Source organism: Linepithema humile, chromosome 5, assembly GCF_040581485.1.
Source record: "Linepithema humile isolate Giens D197 chromosome 5, Lhum_UNIL_v1.0, whole genome shotgun sequence".
NCBI classification, from domain to species: Eukaryota; Metazoa; Arthropoda; class Insecta; order Hymenoptera; family Formicidae; genus Linepithema; species Linepithema humile.
In genome coordinates this window covers 754,032-775,730 of record NC_090132.1, presented here as the reverse complement: position 1 = coordinate 775,730, position 21,699 = coordinate 754,032, and the positions used below count along the sequence as shown (strand labels likewise).

At 40.0% G+C, this 21,699-nt stretch overlaps 2 protein-coding genes across 5 annotated transcripts in view; one reads left to right on the top strand and one right to left on the bottom strand.

The window, feature by feature from the left end:
- The window catches only part of LOC105675400 (uncharacterized), a 59,252-nt gene that overhangs the window by 35,639 nt on the left and 1,914 nt on the right, over positions 1-21,699 (bottom strand). The gene's annotated exons all lie outside the window — the stretch shown is intronic.
- Sb (Stubble) overlaps positions 11,718-21,699 on the top strand; it is a 31,923-nt gene continuing 21,941 nt past the window's right edge. For both annotated transcript variants that reach the window (XM_067356431.1, XM_012372532.2), the window contains exon 1: positions 11,718-12,288. The gene's annotated coding sequence lies outside the window, so the exon portion shown is untranslated. The remainder of the gene's footprint in view (positions 12,289-21,699) is intronic.

The window sequence follows — 21,699 nt, the reverse complement described above, 5'->3', positions numbered from 1 at the left end:
CAGATTAAAATCTCACAAGAGTTTGCTACATTTTATATACATTATATCACGTATAATGAATTATTATACGTTAATGAAGTTGCGTGAAGATCCCGTGCTCCCACACGATTACATTGCAACGTTGCGCAATAAATATACAAATTCCAGACATGCGGGTAATTAATAAATTTATAATATATAATTATATAGTTCATAACCTTGTCGATCTATTATTATCAATCTCTTATCACGAGAACTATCGTTATTTCACGTAAAAAAATATAATTTTCTGCCGATATCGTTCATACGCGGTCAACATTAAGCGGTTAACGTCAGAAACATGAACATTCTTACGAGGCTTTGCGCACATCCATGAGCAATTGATTGACACAAAATGAAACTTCGATAAAGAGGACGTGTAGTCCTTCTGTTTTCGCATTACTTTCCACTTATTTTCCACACGCCCGAGCGTGTGGCATGGTGTAGGCCTCCTGGGGATTCCCGCCATGTAAAAAAACGGGAACGCGTGCCGGGCACGGTACCCCCTGGGTGACGAGGAAAGCCGTGCCACTTTTTTTTTTTTTGTGTGTTTCTATTAATTACCGGGATTTATTCATAAGCGAATCATTTGCTTCATTTTTTTTTTCCCACCGCAGTTTCTCGACCACATCCCGTGCAACTTGTATGCGTGGCGCGAAGTGCCGCGAGAAAGTTCACGCACAGCCAACACACGCAACGCGACCGGTGATTTTAAATAGTGCCAATTAATTTAACCGCACGAACAAACCTTTCCAATTATTCTATTGTCTTGTAGTAGTACTTTCCGAGGAACGCCACGCGCGGGTGGCGTTCTACTAATTTGGGTGCGGCTGCTATGCGTTAATCGACTGTAAATATAAATTCCGAACAACTACTACGGATAATTACGTGATGTCCCAAGTGCAATCGCATTCGCGTTATCGCAATTTCCGATCTTCGTCGTTAATGCACATCATTTGTTCCTCCTTCTCTCTTCTTTTTTTTTCTTAATTAAATTTATATCCGCGCGCAACATCGTTTTGCCGCGTGCGCAACTGGTAGATGCACAAACTGTGTACGTAACGGTACGCCGTAAATCGAGTCTCGCCCAACTCTGTGCACGACAGAAAATCTCACTTTAATGAGTGAAACCTGTATCGATTAAGGCTTAACGCGCCTATCGTTGCAACTTGTTGCCGCGATAAGAGGCCAAAGCGATGTCGAATGATTGATTTCGCCGGAAAATGTTATTAACACATTATTGCGTAGGAACTATTGTTCGTTGAGAAACGCAATCGAGATGCTGTTGTCGCGATGATGTACACCGTCGTACGGCGATGTTAACGAAGAAAAAAAATGGTAGCATCTTCCCGCGCGCCTACTTACCTACTTATCGCTCTTTACAGCCGCGTCTCGATCTTCTTTGAAAAGCTCAGTCTACTGCCCTTTGCCCGTTCTATTTTCATTCTAAAAAGCACGATGTCTAAAAAGCGCACAGTCATCGTCCCATTTCGTTAGCCTGTTTCCGCTGCTAATAATCTCCGATCGCTACTCACGATGATTCTGAAGAAGTTACTCGCGGCGGCCTCCGCGCGAGTGAAAATGACAACAGTCGGAAGGAAGGTGTACGAAAAAGAACAATACGAACTCGATGTGATCCTTATCGGAGCATCGAGGATGCATCGAGCGAATCAAGCCAGGAGCGCGAAGCGGCTATTTCCCTTTTTATTCCGACTTTTTATTCCGACGGACGATATATGCTGACGCACACGCGCATATTTTTTTGCAAGATACAATCTGACGCAATGTATAATTTTTGTAATTTTTCTTAAATAATTATATTTATTTTGGCAATTATTTAAATAATCTATAAGTTTTTTTAACGCATTTGCGACAGACGCAGAACGTAGTTCTCAATTAAGCCGTAAAATGCCATTTTTGTTTTTCTCTTTCAAAGAAGAAAAAGAAACTTTATCAATATGAATATTTTTCGCTGTGTAAATTACAATTCTTGCTTCTTTATAAAGAAATAATTCATTTCTCTATCTTTAAATTTAATAAAGTGTACGAATAATATACAATGTCGCGAATGTACATATTAAATAATAATACTTGTTGTTCGCCGTTTATGCTAAAATCAAGATACATTTATCTTTGTATGCTGACATTTGCGAGATGCCAGGAATGTTCGAGAACTTCGAGATTGCAGCACGATCTATTATTAGCAGATATATTAGATGTCCTACGTGTTCATATATGCTTCCATTTCCTTCAAGTTGACAAGCGACACAAGCAACACAAACACCTACGTAACAAGATGCATTAACCTACTCAGACGGCACATTACATATTACCAATCAAGTAAAGGGTACTTCAAAGCTGTTACTATTCATTTCACCTACGGATGCTGTAGTCACTGCTTTTAAGTGCTGCTGCATCCGTAACGAGTTCTGCCTATCTTTTTTCTGTTCTTTTTTTCGCTAATAATCAATGTCATTCAATCGCTCCAATAAATTTCTTATCTGCTAATCTGAATGTGATTCGAGCATTATAATCGAAGATTATCTGGCGATTGAATTTGGGTTTGTTGGTCGAATCGACACGTGCCAGGAACAATCTGTGTCAGACATCTTGGGTCCTGCCGACTTGTTTCTATTATCTGCGTTTCTATTAAATTGTGCGGTTTCTATTAAATCGAAAAGGCACTCGCCTTCAAGCCGCAATAATGAAGGAGCAGTGTTTTTCCAAAGATTTTTTTAGCACATCAAAAATAAATCCAATCCATTAATATGTCGATAAAGTAAATTTTATATAATTAATCAAACAATTATAAAACGAGTTGATTGATTTCCGCAGCAGGATTGCATGTACATTTTCTATTTTATGTGTTTCACTCAAAAAAATGATCTTGCAATAATAGCTAAAATTTTCTAGGTGTAAAAAATTAACTAAAACAGATAAATGATTAGCAACTGTTGTGATATTGTATATGTAATTACTTAATCAGTTTAGATGACAGAAACAGAATATATATCTGTATTGTTTGTGAACTTTAAAAAGAAAGTTTCTCTAAAGCGCCTATCTATATAAGATCAATCACGTGTTAGATCATGCAATGAATAACATTTAGCAATGGTACCTAAATTTTTCAGAAGCTATTGCTAGAACATTACTGCTATAAATTCTGTATGTGACAAACAATGTTTTCACAGATACGAAAAATAGCGATACATTCTTGTTGCGATATCTAGAAATCTAACTACATCAGCGAAATATTTTTTTGAGTGTTATAATTCGGAATTAGATATTCGGAAAAATTTATTATTATTTATTAAGATTAAAATAAAAAATTTAATTTATCAGGCATTAAAATTTAAAAAACAATGATACTCTACTTGTATCTCTGAAAGTATCGTTTAAATCTTTAAAACGATATACGCAGAATAAGACAAATTTCGCTAATGTATAAATAAAAAATAGGGTGCAAAGTATCCGATGTGTGGACGAAAATAGACGTGTGGGTTAAGCTCGGGTTTGCCAATATATCGGGACGTAGAAAGAAAATAAATATGCTCGTTCTCACAGTGCACTCACCACGCATACGAGACGTGCAACGAATGCCTCGCTCGCGCCGTCTCAAGTGCGTGCAAACTTTCACCACCAACTATTGTCGCTGTCATTATATGCTAACTCACACGCGTCGCATACATATGTACACATGCATAGACACGGCTTTCGTTTTGCCAGCGATAGTTTATTCATTCGGACTTGCGGGCTACATGGCGTGATTAATTTGTTATCAGCGCTCGCGCTGAATATTTGCGGAGTATCTGAGCGCACATTTTCCTCTCGGCGAAAAGAAACGCGTATAGATGCTGCTTCAAGGTCATTAATATCAATTTACCGCGTCTATCAGCTACGACACATAATTCTTTGAACATATGCGACCGCATGAAAATCAAATTATAACTGCGTTAACCTAAATGTCTGTATTCCGAGACGAGCGCCGCGGCGAAAAGCGCTGTGCTAAAGTGGGTAATATTAATTAGAATAAATCTACCGATGTTGAATCGCACGATTTCGAGCCTTTTTCGAACTTTTCTGCCTCCGAAAAGAAGCCGGCTGGCCGGTGTAGATACGATAGCTGAATTAAAGTTTTTTCAGAAAAAAGGCTATAAGCACCAAAGTGCGGGTAATTTAGTAATAAAACTTTTTGCGCCCCGACACTCGCGCTTAGGTTTTTGTAGTCCTTTTTGTGAATTTTTTTAAAACTATATGTCGGACCATTAAAGTTTTTCATAGCGCAATCCGCCTACCGAGCGGAGGAAAGACATGTTCTAGATTTCAGTGAAATTAGAATAATGCGCGACGTCAAGGGACATCGCGCTAGTGCTCGTTCTTTGGTTGCCCGCTCGCTCGCGTTTGTACCTGGCGGCATCCCCAACCTTGTTTCATCCCGTTCGTTTCTCACGCGTAAACGGCGAACAATTTGCGAGAGTATCGTTAACCGCTCACCTCGGGGCAGGTATCTTTTACAACGAGCATAGCACTTAGCGCCGCAATCCCCGAAATTGCATCGCTGCACGCGAGAGAGGGATACTTGATGGTGGACAATCCGACGTAGCGCCACGAATATCCCGCGTTCATAATTTCGCGCACTGATCCTCCTCTACTCGTGCGTATTCGTTTCCCCCCTCGTTCGCTTTCGCGAGCTGTTGTCGCATCCGCGACGTTCCATGACGACAAGCGTGAGAGCTCGCGTACGCGTGAAGATCGCGAACAATAGAACCGGTCGCTTCCGTTTTTTCGCGACAATCTTTTTTTTTTATCGTCGCAATACGCGCCAAGGCGCGACAAAATCGCGCTGACTTAATCGCGCCATTACGAAACGACGAAAATTTATATCCGGCCGGCACTCTCGATTTTATTGTTGAATATTTCGCGCAGTGCTTGCCGCGCGCATGACTTTCGCTTCTCGGTTTACCTCCGCGAGCACATCCTCATTACGCATATATCGGCCGGCATATATTACGGGGTCGAGCAGGAGTTGGTTGGTGCACGAATGGTTATTGCTGACCGGCGGTAAACATCGGGGCGCAGAATTTCTTGCAGCTGACAATTGAACTGCACGTGTCGCCGCGACCGACAATTTCTAATATTTGACTGACCCAGAATCATACTTGCCAAACCCGTATTTTTCTTGTTTAGATAAAATATTAGAAATTGTCGGTTACTCGCGTATGGCACTTAGCCGATACTAGTTAATTGATTTCGGCGGAAACGACTCACATCCCATTTTTTTTTTTTTTTGCACTAATGCAAGGATTCGAAAATTTTACAAATGCGACTCCCCTCCGGAAACTTGCGTCGCCGTGGACGCGCGTTTAATTGTCGGCTTCGAGAAAAGTGTGTTTATATCTTGCGGAACATCTTTTTATCTTTATAAGGCTCGTGTACAATGAAGAGCGTGAATTATTTTCGAGCGAAGAAGCCGGTAATGGTCTTAAACTTTGTCGTGTTCCGTAGATCTTAGCGTGTCCCGAAATTCCGGTGCATTAACGGTGGATCAAGGAATTCGAGGAATAACGGCGCGCGCCAGCGAGAGAAGACAGAGGGAGAGAAAGACCCGTACAGCTTTCTTAAAATAAAGAAATCGACAGGGAGAGCGAATTAAGAGTGGAGAGCCGCCGAATGTCGTACATTACTCTATGGTGCGGCCCAAATGCCAGGGCGGCTTTACAGAACGGAACGGAACGGCGGATTTTCTCGTTTCCTACATTTTAATTGGCCGCGCGATGATAAATCCGTACGTCTCTAATTGAGCCTCGAGAGCGAAACGGCGCGATGCGATACGCGGTGGTTGCTTAAGATACATCAACGATTTCAAAGTAGCTTCGCGAACGCTGTGCCGGGAGAAGCTGTCGGAGCGCATCGTCGTTGCAAAACGCATTGTGACTCAATGATACCGCAAAAGATATTCTGACACTTGTCTGAACAAGTTATTTTGTACCAAATCCGAGAAAGTCATGCCAGAAGGGTTGTATACGAAAAAAATCTTCGAGCTAGCACAGAAAATTTTATGTCATAGCAAAATATGTCAGACATTATGTGGACAGCAGAGATTTATTACGAATACTAATATTGTTAGAAAATAATTTTATTCAAATTGATTTTTATTAGCAGCGACAATGCAATAGCACAATGCATGTGTTATAAATAAATAATAAATTGGTTTCTGTGCTACATTAATATTGTTGACCTATTCTCCTTATGTCTATATCTATATTGTTTAAGTAGCTAAGGATAAAATAAATTTTCCCTCTTTCTCCGTATTACAGATAAACTTTAATCTGTAGAAAGAGATGGTGAAAACTGTGCTTGCTTAAGCCAGACGGTTGATGCAACCTAAATGGCTAACCCACAATTTCTCATATTTGAGTAGTATTCTCGTATTTGCTGAATCAGTGATATTTTCTGTTTATATGGAATATTAGAAATTGTGTGCTCTAGACATTCATCTGTTTGCTTGCGATTATGCGCTACCCTTAAAAAGCAATGAAAAGAACTCCGATTCGATAACTGGACTCGATACAACTTGAGAAAAGAGGATCGAGCATAGCACAAAGCTCGGTCTGATGTACACAGTTATTCTGTTATAAATAAAGAGCCGAGTCGAACGAGAGCCGTATGTTGTCCCTGCGAACTGACCTACTTCCTTGGGCCGGGGACACAATGAATGGAGCAAAGGACCCGATATAATCAATCCGACTGGGTTTTACGTGGCTGTCAAACGCAACAATGTGTGCCTTCTTGTAACATATCTCTTTTTTGTATTTTCAGTGCTCTCAACGATCTACATACAATTATCGGCAGTTTTTCAGATGACAAAAGTAAATTCGGCTTGTTATAAATCACACACAAATGTATGAGAATACAGCGAGAGATATAGTGATGTATCATGTTCTTCAAATATCAAACTCAAGTATCAAGTTTAATTGTGCTAATTTCTTAACATGAACACTTTTTAAACTCTGTTTTAAAAAATTAAAAAAAAATGAATTATTTATACAATAATTCTTGATTTTACAATTAATATTGCAGGAAATATCGTTATTATTCTAGTTTCGTTCTTATTGCATTCATACACGACTAAAAGACATAAATATGTTCGCTTCACGCCATCACGATAACGCATCAAGATCAGTTGTTTACATTGCAGACGAGTTACTGTCCCAAATGATCGCGCTCGGAGCAGCCGGCGAGATGTATCGCGCGAGAAAAATGAGGGAACGAAGAATGAGCAAGAAACGAGCGTGGCGAGTAGACTACCGGCGAAACACATTCAGGGCCATTAAAGTCACTGAGCATTTTAAAAGCGTCTCGTCCATAAATTCAGAAAACGCGCTGAGTCTCGCGCTGACAGTTTGGCGCTTCCAAAGCGTTCCGTCGTCGAAATCGATTATAAAGTCGCCAGCAATTTCACATGTCGTTGTGTATCGGTTAATTCGGGACGAGCGTCGAACATTTACCCACGAGAGCCACGTACATTTTCGACAGTCACCGGGTTTACGAGAAAATAAAAAATGACGCGATTGTCCTTTGCGGTGTATTATTACACGCAATCGACGGCCGTCATTATTTTGCCATCGCAAAGGTCGCAAAAGCGCAATATTCGGACATTGCGCCTTCGAAAATACTTAACTGGAAGCGTTAAGGCGTTAATAACGCCCGTGTGTAGCCCGTGTATCTCGAGCGTAGATACAACTCTGCGATACAACTCTGCGAGAGTGTATCGTTAGCGTCATGTATACGCGTCGTGATTGCCGCCGTGTTGTCGAAAATCCCTGTCTTGTATTTTCTGCACGTTGCCCTTATAACGAGCGGCAATTAACGAGCCCGATACCAGTCTAACCAGTAATTTCAGGCATTTATAAGTGCGTAGGGTCGGCAGGGAGGGAGAATAGGGGTGGGGAACCTTTCTAAGTCATCTCTCGGCGCGCTGAGCCCAGACCGCGCGCGCTAATCATCCGAGGCGCATGCATCTCCGGGGCAACGGACGCATCCGAAATGAGGCGATGCTCCCGCTGCCCCCTCATCCCCCTTTCCCCCCGCCGCCGCCACGGGAACTCGGGTGTACCGCGTTAATCGTATGCCGACCACTTCCGAATTCAAATTGGATTTCACGATTTATGTTCCGTTAGGCATATCACCACGCGAAATCGGACTTCGCAGCTAGCTTTACAGAGCGTGGCGATCGGGGCGCTGAGCAAACAAAAGTTTATCGGACAAAAGTTCATGCAAGTTTATAAGTTCTCGGATATGCGATCGGATGCATAAATGATGTCCGATATTCATCCGGTATTCGCAAGAACGCAACACGCGACTCGACTTGATTCTTTTGTTTATTCGCAAACATGAAAAGCAATTGAAGCGTGTAATCAATTATATAATTAAAGAGATGAACTTCTTAAATTTACAGAGAAAAGTTTGATTGCTGAATCGGTCATCTGCGCCGGGCACATCGTCAACACATTCGATCGCACTTTGTGTGCAGTATCGAACATCTCTCGTCCGCTCGTCCGGCCGTCGGTCTTAATTAATTGTGTCACCGCGTAATTATGGGGCAACAACCCGCGATAACCCATTTACATTCAGAAAAAATCTCGGTTTCATCAGATATTTATATGCATTTCCAGTCTGAATCCGTGCGCGCGAGGCGATCTTATGTACGCGCATGAATCTTTCCCGCTATTCGCCGGGATCTAGCTCAACAATACACCTCGGCGCTCGTGTGCAATTAGTCGACGTGTTTAATACAGAGAGAGACGCACACGCGCGCCCGCTAATTAACGCAGGCGTTTTCACGGACAAAGGGAGGGAGGGGGCTATTGTCGGCGGCGGGCAGACGAGAGAAGAAAGTTTAGCGTGAGTTTGTAAGCTACTTCGGTTACAATTGTCGGCTAATTAACGGCGCGAATAGCCCTTGAGCAATTAAAAATCCGCGGAAATTTCACTCGCGATTGATCGCCCTACGTTGCTATTAATCAACCAGCATACTTCCGTCGTTGGCAAATCTTTTTACCGACGATAGTGCAACGATACAGCTGTGAATTTTTTCGTCTCCGAATCTTTCTTCCATTCATGATCTTGATTTTAACCTCCGATTTCTCATTATAGTTTATTTAACAAAATTTTCTATTCAGTCAACTAAAAGTACAAATAAAAAATTCAATTACATGATCTATGAAATTTTTCAGCATCGTTCATCTCTTTTTCTTGTTCGTCAAAATCCGCGTTTTTCTCGTTCTCAAAATATTGAATTATCCAAATCATAGATACGTATTACCTTTTTCACATGACCCTGTTTCGTCTTATCGCGAGAAGTAAGACCAAGCTGAGTTTAAATCTTGAGCGAAAGAGAATTTAATTACAATAAATGCTCCAGTTGTCCGGGGGAGATATTATTAACTCAGTCATTAAGAATAAAGTCAAAGATCGTTTAGCTAAGTCGGCCAGCTTGAGAGGAATATAATTGTCATGTTAGCAAGTTTCAGATCGTGTGTTGAGTCAACTCGATTAATCACACGACGTTTATTATAACGGCGAAATAAAAACAACACTCTCGTTAACTCGTCATCAATAAACGCGAGAGGATAACTGTCTCGTGCCCCTAAACAAATCATAAAGCATACAGACTATAGCACAAGTCTTATTGTCATATTTTTCCTGCACTAACATCGGCCTGCATTGTCACTTTGATAATATTTTTTAGTTTAAAGTAAACTGCCTTCAAACAAAGAATTTTTAACTCTTGCTAAATTGCAGTGCATCTAAAAAAACTAACACTATTTTTATTATCTATAAAAAGTTATTCCAGAATTCATAATCTTTTACATATAATATAGCTCTGTTTTATAATGCCAAGTACATATCACGTGATTTCGAGAAGCATTAAGAAAAAAATCAAAAAAAGCATAACGAAAGCCGTCGAAGATTGACATAATGATATCGCGATTATAGCTATTATAAAATTGTGTTAACGCAATGAAAAAGATTTATTAAGTACTTTTTGCGCGCGCATTGCAATTTACGCATTTTGCGTGCGTGAAATATCCGGATGCACGATAAAACTCAAGTAGCGATCTATCATCGGATTACACGGTATTCCGTGGATTTGCCTCGCAATTTAATGGACAAGAAAAAAGCGTTTTGCGGTTTTACGCCGATGCGTTTTTCCCGTTAAATTAAGAAGATCATCGCCGCGGCGCGACTCGCGGAAAACGATTGACGCGGAAGTGGAGTGGCGGTCGGCGGATACTAAAAGAGAGAAGGCAGCAGTCGGCGGCCGTCGGCCCCTCGCCGACTGTTCTCTTCAGGAGGACGACCCACTTCGTCCAAAAGCGAGAGGGACGGCGGGTACTTCGGCTCGGCAATTACGCGCATACACACCTCCGTGGCGTATGTACATAAATACGTTCATTATCTCTTCTCGCCGTTGCCGTCGCGCGTTGGTCAAACTGATTGCGAGAGATGCGCGCGAAAGGAATTCAACGCCTTTTATTGTCGCGCCGTTTACCGATTCGACATCGAAAAAAAAACCTCTCTGACATTCTGCTATCTCGCGTTCTTACACTCCGTTGCAGCGGCAACGACAATTTTTTCCGCTCAACCAACTCGTCCGACAAGTGATCGAAGCAATAGTTTAAATAGATGAGTTTCACCGCGCGATTTGGGGTTATCTTTTTCTATTAGGAATCCCGCTGCGACGGAATTGTCCCGATAAGTGACATGCTATGCAGATCCATGGAGATTCTGCGGAAATGATATTTAACGGTGCCGCGAGTGGAGGGAAAGCTCATTTTCACTCGTTACGTAAAATAGCCGAAGCACGCTATTTCAGAAAACCAACATTTTTTTGTCCGAATAAATTGTTCATTTTGTCGGACTCGTTATTACGATCATTAGTTTATTCCATCGTCCACTCCCTCGTCAATGATTACGGTCCAATTTAACTAAAGTGGCACAAGACTTTCTTCGATATACATTAATAATAGTATTCTTGGTTTTTGCGTTATGGAGTTTGCATTTGCGACTACTAATCAGGCAAAATCAGGAAGGCTGAATTAAGATGCCGCAAATATGACAACTTTTATTTAACTGTTTGTTGCGGAACATTTCCGACATTATAATCTATTTTGCGTCACAAAATCTCTCTCTCTCTCTCTGACACCTTTTTTAATTAATATATCATAATTATTATATTAAAATCTGTATTTCAGATCACATCTTAATTCTTTATCGTATCGCGCATTTTATATATTATTTATAAACATGTTAACCTTCGCAATAAAAACTTACACGTACAATAAATAAGAAAAATATTAATTAATATAAAAAAACATCAATCAAGCAAAGAATTAACACGAAGCAGCGTTCAAAATTCTGCCACTATCTCAAGAAATCGCTACGGCCGTCGGGAAAATTTGTTTGCATGAGGTGGAAAAGTGCGTGAAGAAAACATAGAATTTCTCTCCCGCACAACACCACGGTAACTCTCGGTCGTGTCCAATCGCATCCGGCGCGGCCGCGCCGGGAACCCATCTCGTGGCATCCTCGTGGCGGGAGACGACACGTGGTCGTTGCAGTGGCGGTTGGCACGAGGCTGCTGCTCACGGGCTCCCTACTACCTCCTTCACGGCTTCCTCGTCCACGCTGGACGCAATCAGGCGATCCTCAAAGCGCGACCGGTAGTCGAACCGCGTGCACGCCGAGCACAAGGAACACGAAGTGCTGCGGCTACGAATATTGCGTTTCTCCTTCGTGAATTGCGATCGAATCGTTTCGGCAGAAAAAAGATACGAGAAAAAAAAATGAGGCGAGGTTGAGCGTCGATTACGAAGACGTAAAAAAAAGAACAGTCGACGACTGCGTGAATGATACCTCAACATCGCGGTGATCGATCGCGTACTGGTGTACTCTTTCGGTGAACGAACGGAGCGACGTTGGATAATCGACTTCGGACAGTCGGACTGGCACGCGGCTCGATTTCTCCCTTTTTTAAGACCAGGCCGTTCTTTATTTCACGATCCATGTGTTTGACAATCACGAACTAGTATCGCGGCCGCGTCTGATCGTACGATGCAATTTCCCGGATCAGCAACGAATGTGTGAACATGGCCTTGCGTACGCAAGAACGATCGCGACGGGAAGGATGATCCGGGAATGACGATCGATCGAGTGCTCTACGGCATATAGGCGGTGCACTGTGAAGAACGAACAGCTTCGAAATCGGTGAGTTTAATTTTTCCACGGAGGTGTCGGGTGTCTGAGATCCGGTTGCGTGTAGAGAGAGAGTCGAAGCGCTCTGCGCTTCATTGAAGGCTCGAAGCTGACAGGTGTCGGAGCGAGTTAAAGCCCGAGTAAATGATCCGCGTGATAATGTGATAATAATACTTGTATTTTAAACGACGAGCAACAAATAACTCTCCCGATTTCAAAACAATGAGATTTTATAATACACAATAAAAAGCAAACTATTCGCAATTATTAGAATTATACAAAAATATATCAGAATTTGTAAAAATTATACTCTCGTGTTACGGATATTTGGAACTAATCGCGAACGACAGTCGCGATATTTTATTGTGTCTCATACACGCGATTTATCGGACATCATAAAATAATTCACGTTCGTGTGCGGTGAATCATGGGACGATCTGAAGATTCGATGAAACACGTAAAAGATTGGAAAGTTTTAATCTCGCGGTATCGATAGAAAGTCTTACCGCGCCTGCCGCGAAAGCAATTTTAAGCGTTAATACACTTGCATCCTCACGCGGATGAAATTAGTCTCCGGAATGGACGATCGATCGTAACGAGCAGTACCCCCTATTGCTGCTAATACATGAATTATCGCCGCTTCCAGAAGTAGGCGAGCGCGCTAGATCGAAAACAATATAATCAATAGCCGGAGGTTAATGTTATTAGAAAGTCTTGATATCGTGCGATCGAGTTGCGAGCAGTTTTGAATACGGACATTTGTAGATTCGTCAGGTACAAATATTTCATCGCGCCTGTCTGTTCCTTTGCAAGCAGAACTCTTTCAATTTTCTTACAATAAATAAACTCGAGTGAATTGAACGAAAAACATAATGTTCGTCGTAGTAATGTTTAGGTTCTTCTATTTTACTAAAAAATAATTAACTTAAGTGAAAAGCTATTATTATTTTACTAATTCCCCGGCAAAGATCAATATCTGCAGTAAAAATTAATGATTAAAATAAGAATAAGTTTATGCTATCCACAAACTGTCTACATGATAAACGCATTATTTTGTCCACGAGCTTGTATCTTTCTATCAAGCAACCAATAAAGTTTGTTTCGCTGATAATAAACTTCACGAAATCGCACGAACTTTGTTCACGTATTGCAGCGAACTTTTCACGAAACATATCTAAAAAAAAGAACGTGCGAAGAATTGCAATATATTTTCGTTTTTTCAGATATCTATCGGAGATAGTAGAGAAAAGTAAAAGAAACAATGTAAATCGATTCTATTTTCTCTGTCAATTCCTAATAAGAAAAAATGATTATTAACCGGTGAAAAGTGTGCCGATCTCAAGGAAGGCGAAAGGAACGCAATCCACTTAAAGGAAGCCGAGATAGATAACAAACGTATCGAGAATGCAAGCGGGTGATTTTCGCAGCTTAACAACAAACGCTCGTTGGCGATTAGTCCGCTCGTGGCGGAATTCCCCGTGTGAATCGGGTCAAGCTCGATTCCTTCTTAAAATAACCGTAACCACTTGCCATGATCGAACGCGGCACTTTCACTGATTAGTCGCTCGCTTCCTAAACACGCGCTGCACTTCATGTCTCACTCAATCTTTCCAATGCAATTCTCAAGTGCCCTTTTTAGCCTCCAATTAGCCGCTAAAACTAGAAATCCAATTCCCGACCACACACGTTCTCCGGAAAGTCACGTTTTAAAATTTGTTACTTAAAAAATCATTTTTGGTTTAATGTACACAACAACCTAATCATTCTATTGTTTCATCAAAGTAAGTAAAAGAAATCATAATCTATATCGAATAGAGAGAGAAAATTGAGAGACAATTATGTATTTCTAATTGAAACACGTAATCGCTAGATAAATTGTCGTAAAACACATCAGGCTTTATCTACAAAAATTCAATTTAATTACGAGTCATGGTTTTTGATGGAAGATTAAGATTCCTTAGTAATAACTTACAAGTAACACCTTACATAACAAATTCGAATAATCATCTTTGACGACTATGCTAATGTCTTAGATTTCGAGATTCTGAATATAAAAGTAGACTTTCACGATTTCACTTTCGTCGAAAGCCGTATTGTCATGTCGCTGCAACCGAGATTTAAGTTATTGTTTCACAAATACAGTTCGCAGAAGCATTCACTTGCGCGCATCACTATCTCGCTCCAGTTTCGAGCTACAAGTGTGCCGGTTCGGAACAAATTAGAGCCGCTTTTGTTCACGATGGATTTGGGTCTTTCTCTCCTCTCCGAGCGGCGAATCCGTTAGAGCGTTTCGCCGTCACGGTCCCTGGGCCATAACAGATTTGTCCTCTATATCTCGCCCGACCCAAAAAATCAAGGGATAACCGTCTCGAAATCCTCTCAGAAACCGCCGTCGGGACATTAATATGCCATTTGTATGCGCTTTCTCGAAACGCGAGCGCGAAAGCCATGTCGATTAACAAGCCGTTAATGCGCGCCCGCGCGCGCCAACTGCGAATAAAAGAATGCGAGATATGAGAAATCTTTCTACGCTTGCTGCTGTTATTCGCTAATGACGAAATGTTACTGTTATCGTTTTCACAAAATGAGCCTTAATAACGGCGTGTAATTGCAATTTGACGAAATTGCTTTCCCGCCGGCGAAATTTCAACGACCTATTTTCGAATCATCCTGTATTTCACCCGTAATATGCAATTCGAATGAAATCTGATAAGCCAGAGTGGCTCACTCGAACGAGAAAGAGAGATGTGTCCACTCATCTTGCAAACGCGCGCATGTGGCGTATACTTGACACCAAGATCGCGAACGTGACATACAATGTGAACTAGCATTTTATTGCCATCGTTGCGTCGATAGACAATTTCGCGACACACCGCTGAAATTATTACACGACAGTGGGTCTGCGGGTGTTCGTATCCGAGTTCTTTACTTTGTACGTGCCGCTTTTTCCCACGACCGTTAACAGCAAACACTCAAAGCACTGCAACGCGCCTTACGGATAACAGAGAGAAAACGAGAGGGGAAGCCGTCACAGAAATATTAACCCGCGTTATCGTTACGTTGTTAGTCGCATCGTCGCACGGACGCAATACATAATGACGGCATCAAGCTTTCCACTTTGCCGTAGCTATAATTTATTTTGCGAACGCAGTTATAAAAATTGGAATTAACGCGCATTACCGAAGTAAGGAATTTCCGTGAAAGCTCTTCATTAGCGATGCACAACGATGCATAAAGGATGATGCTTTACACCGTGCTAATTCTGCAAAAGAAGCTAAACACTGCGATCCATTATATCCTTCTAATAATTACGCCAAGCACTACCGCAGTCTCGATTAAATCGCGTGTGCAACTTCCGCGGTCCCACGACAAACGCTTCGAGATAATGATTAAAAAATCTACAAAATTAAAATGCATACATATTTAATCTAATATCATTTGTATAAAAAAATAATATGCACTAACATATAGTTGAAATATATCATGTCATCAATTTTAAATAACTTGTAAAAAACTAAAGTCGGTTTTCTTATTTAAAATATTTAAGTTGTAATGATTTTCTTTTGCAGATTAAGACTTTATATATTCTAATTCTGATCAATCGTATGTTTCAAATCTAACAATTACATATCAGAGCCGCTAAAACTTTAAAGTAAAAAAAATATATGAAAATGTCATACAATCAACTTAGTCTAGAAAGACTAATTTGATCATGTAATGTGCTCTTATTATTAGAAGGAATTAGAATTGTAAGAAGTCTTCTTCTATAAAACATTCTTCTCTAATTTTATCAGAATTTTATATAAGTTAGATGCATATACAGCTTTCTTTTCGTGTAATTATACACTGTAGGTAATTAGTTTTTTGACAGATAACGAGCGAGCCATTTAATTGCCCGAGTAAAATGCTCGCGAAGATACAAATGTGTGTCAATCGCGCAACTCCACTCGTTAACGCGGTTTCGAGGTGGTCCACTCTGTCACGACGAAAATCGAGTGCAATAAAATTTAGCAGCCGGAAACATTCACCACCGCGATTGCCGAGAAATAGCGCTGCATTTCATTAATTTTAATAGACGGCTCTCTTTCAACGATACGATGCGGGCAATTAAAAGATCGGAACTTAATCGGTTATTTTAACGATTATTTGCGAGATCTTAATTGACATCAAATTTACTCAATGTTCCTCCAGATACGTCATTTGCATATAAATCGACGCGAATTCACAGAACATTAGTAACGGGAATACTATCCCAGGAAGCACTTAAAACGCTTTGCTGTAAAACTGATAGCATTTTCTATCAATCTCACGCTTGTTCGGGCCTGTTCGAAACGCGAAGGATGATTATCCTACCGTCGATTAAATCCTCCGAAACATATAGGCGGCAAACGAGAAATGTGTGCCGGTCGAAAGTCGATTTCTAGGTGGCCCGATCTTTGCCGCGCCTTTGCCGCGAAAATTCACTTGCGGTAATTCTAATATATCGCTCTACCTATGCTAATGCTTTCAGACATCTACATTTCTTATATGATCGTTCAAGAGATTTCTTATGTGTAATTTCTCATTTTACATTTTTAACAGAATTTAAGGACGAAAGAGAAACGAAACATTGTCGTATATTTTACATATAAAAAAGAAACATATTATTATTTAGTTATCACAATACTTCTTATATTTCTTATCAAGTACTATATATTCATAAAAAAATCTTGATAAATTTTACATTTATTTAAGATATTAAATTATTTGTTAAAATGATAACAAATATGTGCAATAAATTAACCGTGCATTCATAGCTAAAATGTTAGAGTAAATATTGCATGTTGCATATAACAAGCCAATTATTAAAACGATAAGAAAAAAAAACGTATTGACGTATTAATCGAGCAGGATTGCGCGCCTATCGACGCGAGCTGCTTCGAGACGAGAGACAGATAGACAAATTTCCTCGGGACATGACACGAGACACCCCATTGCCACGAGAAATCATATCCGTCGGCGTTGCCGCGATCACGATACATGCGCGAGGTGTTGAAGTAGGTCACTTTTATCCCCTGTAGCAAGCGATCGCGATCAGAGATTGGGATCGGCCGTAGCCATCGGTCGTAGCCGCGCGGAGAGCGAACGATCTCATTAATATTTCAGAAAATCTACGCTATTGTTCTACGCTATTGTTCTAACGCCTCTCACGAAAACGCGAAAATTTAAAAAAATATTTCAAAATAGCTTTGTTTCAATGCATTTCAATGTACATCCATAAATCATAAGATCTTCATTGCGAACGTCTCTTCTCTTTCGTCGTAAATGTTACATCGAAGCGGTGTCGCTCGCGCGTGCGCGCGCCCGCAATTCGCACGAATCTAGAGAGTCGATGTAATCACGCTCGTCCGACTATTTCCGCGACTAATGAGCAGAGCGCGAATAATGAAATTCCGCTTGTCTGCGCAAGTAGCTCGCTCGTAAAGCGAGATTCAGCGGGAGTGGACGGTGCCGGTGGACGGGAATGCGAGTGGGAGAGAGAGACGTTTGACAGAATCGAGGAAATCGTGAACATCCTCGTAGCGTGCGTAAAGTGCTTTCATCGTTATTTAGAATGCGAGACCCGTCGTACCGGAAACGCCCTTTCCAGTAGTCCAGTAGTCCGGAGCGTGCTCCGCCATCAATTTTACACAGATACGACAGGACGCGCGGGCAAGCTGCTCTAAATGGCGAGAGACGCGAAGATTTCTATCGCGACAAAACGGACAATCGCGCGCCCGGGATCTAACCCCGCCAATCATCGTATCAACTGTCGATATCTCCCGGCGATAATGCGATACACACAGGTGTGCATATTGGACACGTATTCGCACGTGTGTTGCACACACGAAAATACACAGGTACACACGCGAGGCGCGTGTACCGGCACAACTCGAGGTTCTCTCGTTACTCTTTCACGTACGATTAATTCCTCTCTTTCGTTCTTTCTTCGCTCCGAGAGTCCATGGCGTTCACCCATCGACCTTCTTACGAGAGATCCGTCGACTTTTCCATCGGCCTCGATCTCGATATACTCGACGACGACGTGTGTATCTAAATGCGGGAAGAGCGGGGCCCCGTCAACGCGCAAGAAAATATGTGAGGTCTAGGTAGATGACACGAGATAGATCGTAGATCACAGATAATCTGCTTTTCGACGATGACGACGACCCCGTTTAAACACGCTTTTTACGACGTTCTTAACCCTTTGACCACAAGTATACGAGACGCGAACAATTTTACACATTTGTTTAAAAGAACAGTTGCTTATTCCATTTTCTTCATTACCGTTTCCTAATTTATAATATTTTTATTATTTTTGCCATGAATATTTATTAATGTAATTGTTTTGCAAAAATATAATCGAAAGATACATCTTTTAGGAATAAATTCAAAAGGAAAAATTTATAGATCATTAATGATGAATCGCGACATATGTGAAGTTGGTGACACAAGTTTTGATGGAAATTTAGTTGTTATTAATTCAGTTTGCTTAGTTCTTAATCACGCTCAAAAACATTCGCTTGTTCATTTGCAATTCATCATATTTTGAATATGGACTAGCGACTTTCGGCAGTGGTCACAAACGATGTAGTGAGATTCGCGGCGCTTCGTGCCGCTGAATAATACGCTGCCATATGAAACGGACAGTGATATGACATACAAAACGTGAAAATAAGGATGAATCGCAACGTTGTTGTGTCGTGCTGTCGTGTGGTCGAAAGGTTTCACCAAGTACGCGAAGCTTTCTCTCGAATGAAAAAAATCCATCTGGCGACTCGACAAAATTTCCAAATATGCAAGACGTTCACATGCGAGAAGTAAAGTCTCAGAAGTAAAATCTTATCGTTGTTTCGCGCGATTGAAAGTATGTCGTGGCGACACAAGGAAAATTTAAAAGAATAGACGTGCATGGTTCTCCGTGACTAAGCGTCTTCTCTCGTTAGAAATTACATTTATATTAACGTGTCGCAGCTAATAAAGTATCATTATTAACGCACTAACGAATCGTCACATCAAGCAATCTCGCTTATCTCCGAGTACTTTCACTACCTCCATAATCATCGAGCATGGATAAGGCCGAAAGGAAGTTCTGTATTAATGTTACATAGTACAAAACGAAATTTAGAGAAAATAGCTACATTATACGCATTAAATACATAATATATAATAATAAAATATATATATTAACAAAAATTTTTTTACGTATAAATTAAATTAAAAAATTTAAAGATTGAAAGAGAGAGAGAGAGAGAGAGAGATTTGCATTTACAACTTGCAACTAGCTCGCAATGTCTGATATTTTTCTTTAGCAATAATTTTTTCTAGACTAGTTGCGAGTTGCAAACGCAAATCTTTTAATCTTTAAATTTTCCTATGTAATTTATTGCAAAACAAGTTTCTTAATTTAATTTAATTTTAGCTAATTGTGTCACAAGTGCTTAACGTTCAAGTATTTTATTTAAACTAGAAAAAATGTAATTTGTTAATATAGCAACAAATAATTTAAATATTAGAAACATTAAAATGCGCAAACTGTTCGAATCATGCTTGAAAGTTAGAAAATTAATCTTTGAATAGTCAAGAGATAGGATTATTGTCCAATTGCTTAACCCCACGTCGTGACTTGATTCACAATAACATGAGTAATGATATATATTATATCGCTTATTAGATTTTTTTCTCAAGCAAACCACTTTTCTCGTTATGTACTCATCGATATTTTATTAATATGTTATATATATTTTATCATGCTTGCGTTGTCTCACTAATTCATATGTTAGACAACGCAAAGCAAGTGTCGTGCATATACATATATATATGCCGGTAGAGTGTCCATTCAGCGTCGATAATGACGACTATTATGTCTGTACTTTCTCCAAATTAGCGGTAAAACGTCACGCGCCACGCTCGCATTAGATAGGGTTGCCTCTGCGATTTTCCTTTTACTTTCAAAACTATTGTAGGATGCTAAAGAAACGGAAAGTTAGGACGCATAAAACATGTGTCTCCCAAACGAGCACCTTAGAAACGTCTAAAAGCATCTAGCAGTATCTAATAACACCCACGAGTCATTAACTCTTTCAGTCTCAGCCCTCACATGTGCCGTAAATGATTAAATTAACTCCCGATGTATCATATATGATATATAGACTTTAAAAAAATTAAATCTTGATTGATTATACTGATCTTTTGCAAATCAAATATTATAATTATTTTATCTCAAATGCTTAATAATAAATGTATACTAGAAGAATAATTTTTTTTAACAGCGCAATTATAAAAAAACTTAAAGAACTTATTACTTTATTAAGGGTCATAAAAATAATTTTTTTAGCAACGGTAAAACATTGATAAACGGTATTTGCAAATTTATTTAACCCTAAAACAATGAGTTTTATATCATTTTTGTATCAATTATATTCAATATTTTAGAGCATAATAACGCGAAAACAGTTAAACGGAAACCATTAGTTCACCACAAAGTTCACGCAGCATATATAAAATATTATATATAACACATTAATACAACATCGATGAGTATTTATATAACGAGAAAAGTGGTTTGCTTGAGAAAAAAATCCAATAAAGCGATATCATTACTCATGTTATTGTAAATCACGTCACGACGAGGGATTAAGCAATTGGATAATTGGATAATTCTATCGGAACGCAAAAGTCATCTCTTGACTTTTGACTATTCAAAGATTAATTTTCTGACTTTCAACTATCGGAGAATTAATTTCCATCAGAGTTGGATTTGCGATCAATAACTTTGCTATTCACACCGTCTTATAGCCCGTTGTCTCCTTCGATAGACGTCAGATTACCGAAGATAAACATCTTTTCTGAAAGATGACTGTGGATAACATCGACCGCGAACGGCTTCTTTCTGTTTTTATTATTTGTTCGAGGTGTGCATTCAAATAATTAATTCAAATATTTTGATCCATGTTAAGATTTTTACGAGATTAAATTACAATATAATATCAAACTATAATATTGATTTATTAATATTTGTAATTTAATGCAAAAACAACTAATATTTTCAAACTTTTCGATGAAAACAAGATAAAAAATAAAATCAAAAAGTAACGTTGATTCTTCTTGAATCAAACCACAGAAATATTTTCTACATTTTTCTTGAATCATAAAAGGTAGTCGTGTGAAGTGTAGATCCATGTTATCCACTTCGACCGTCAGTAATTTACAGCCGCCCGAAACCTCTCTTGGAGATTCTTTTTCTCTTCGAAACCTGCCTCGATGTGCGACATAGATCCTTGTTCGTCCGCGAGCAATAACTGCACCTCGTGCCGTATATAACACACGGAGCAACCGATGCGATTCTTAAAACGTGAAATACTGACTCGACGCGGATAAAAGGCGCGCGCGGATCCGGTAATT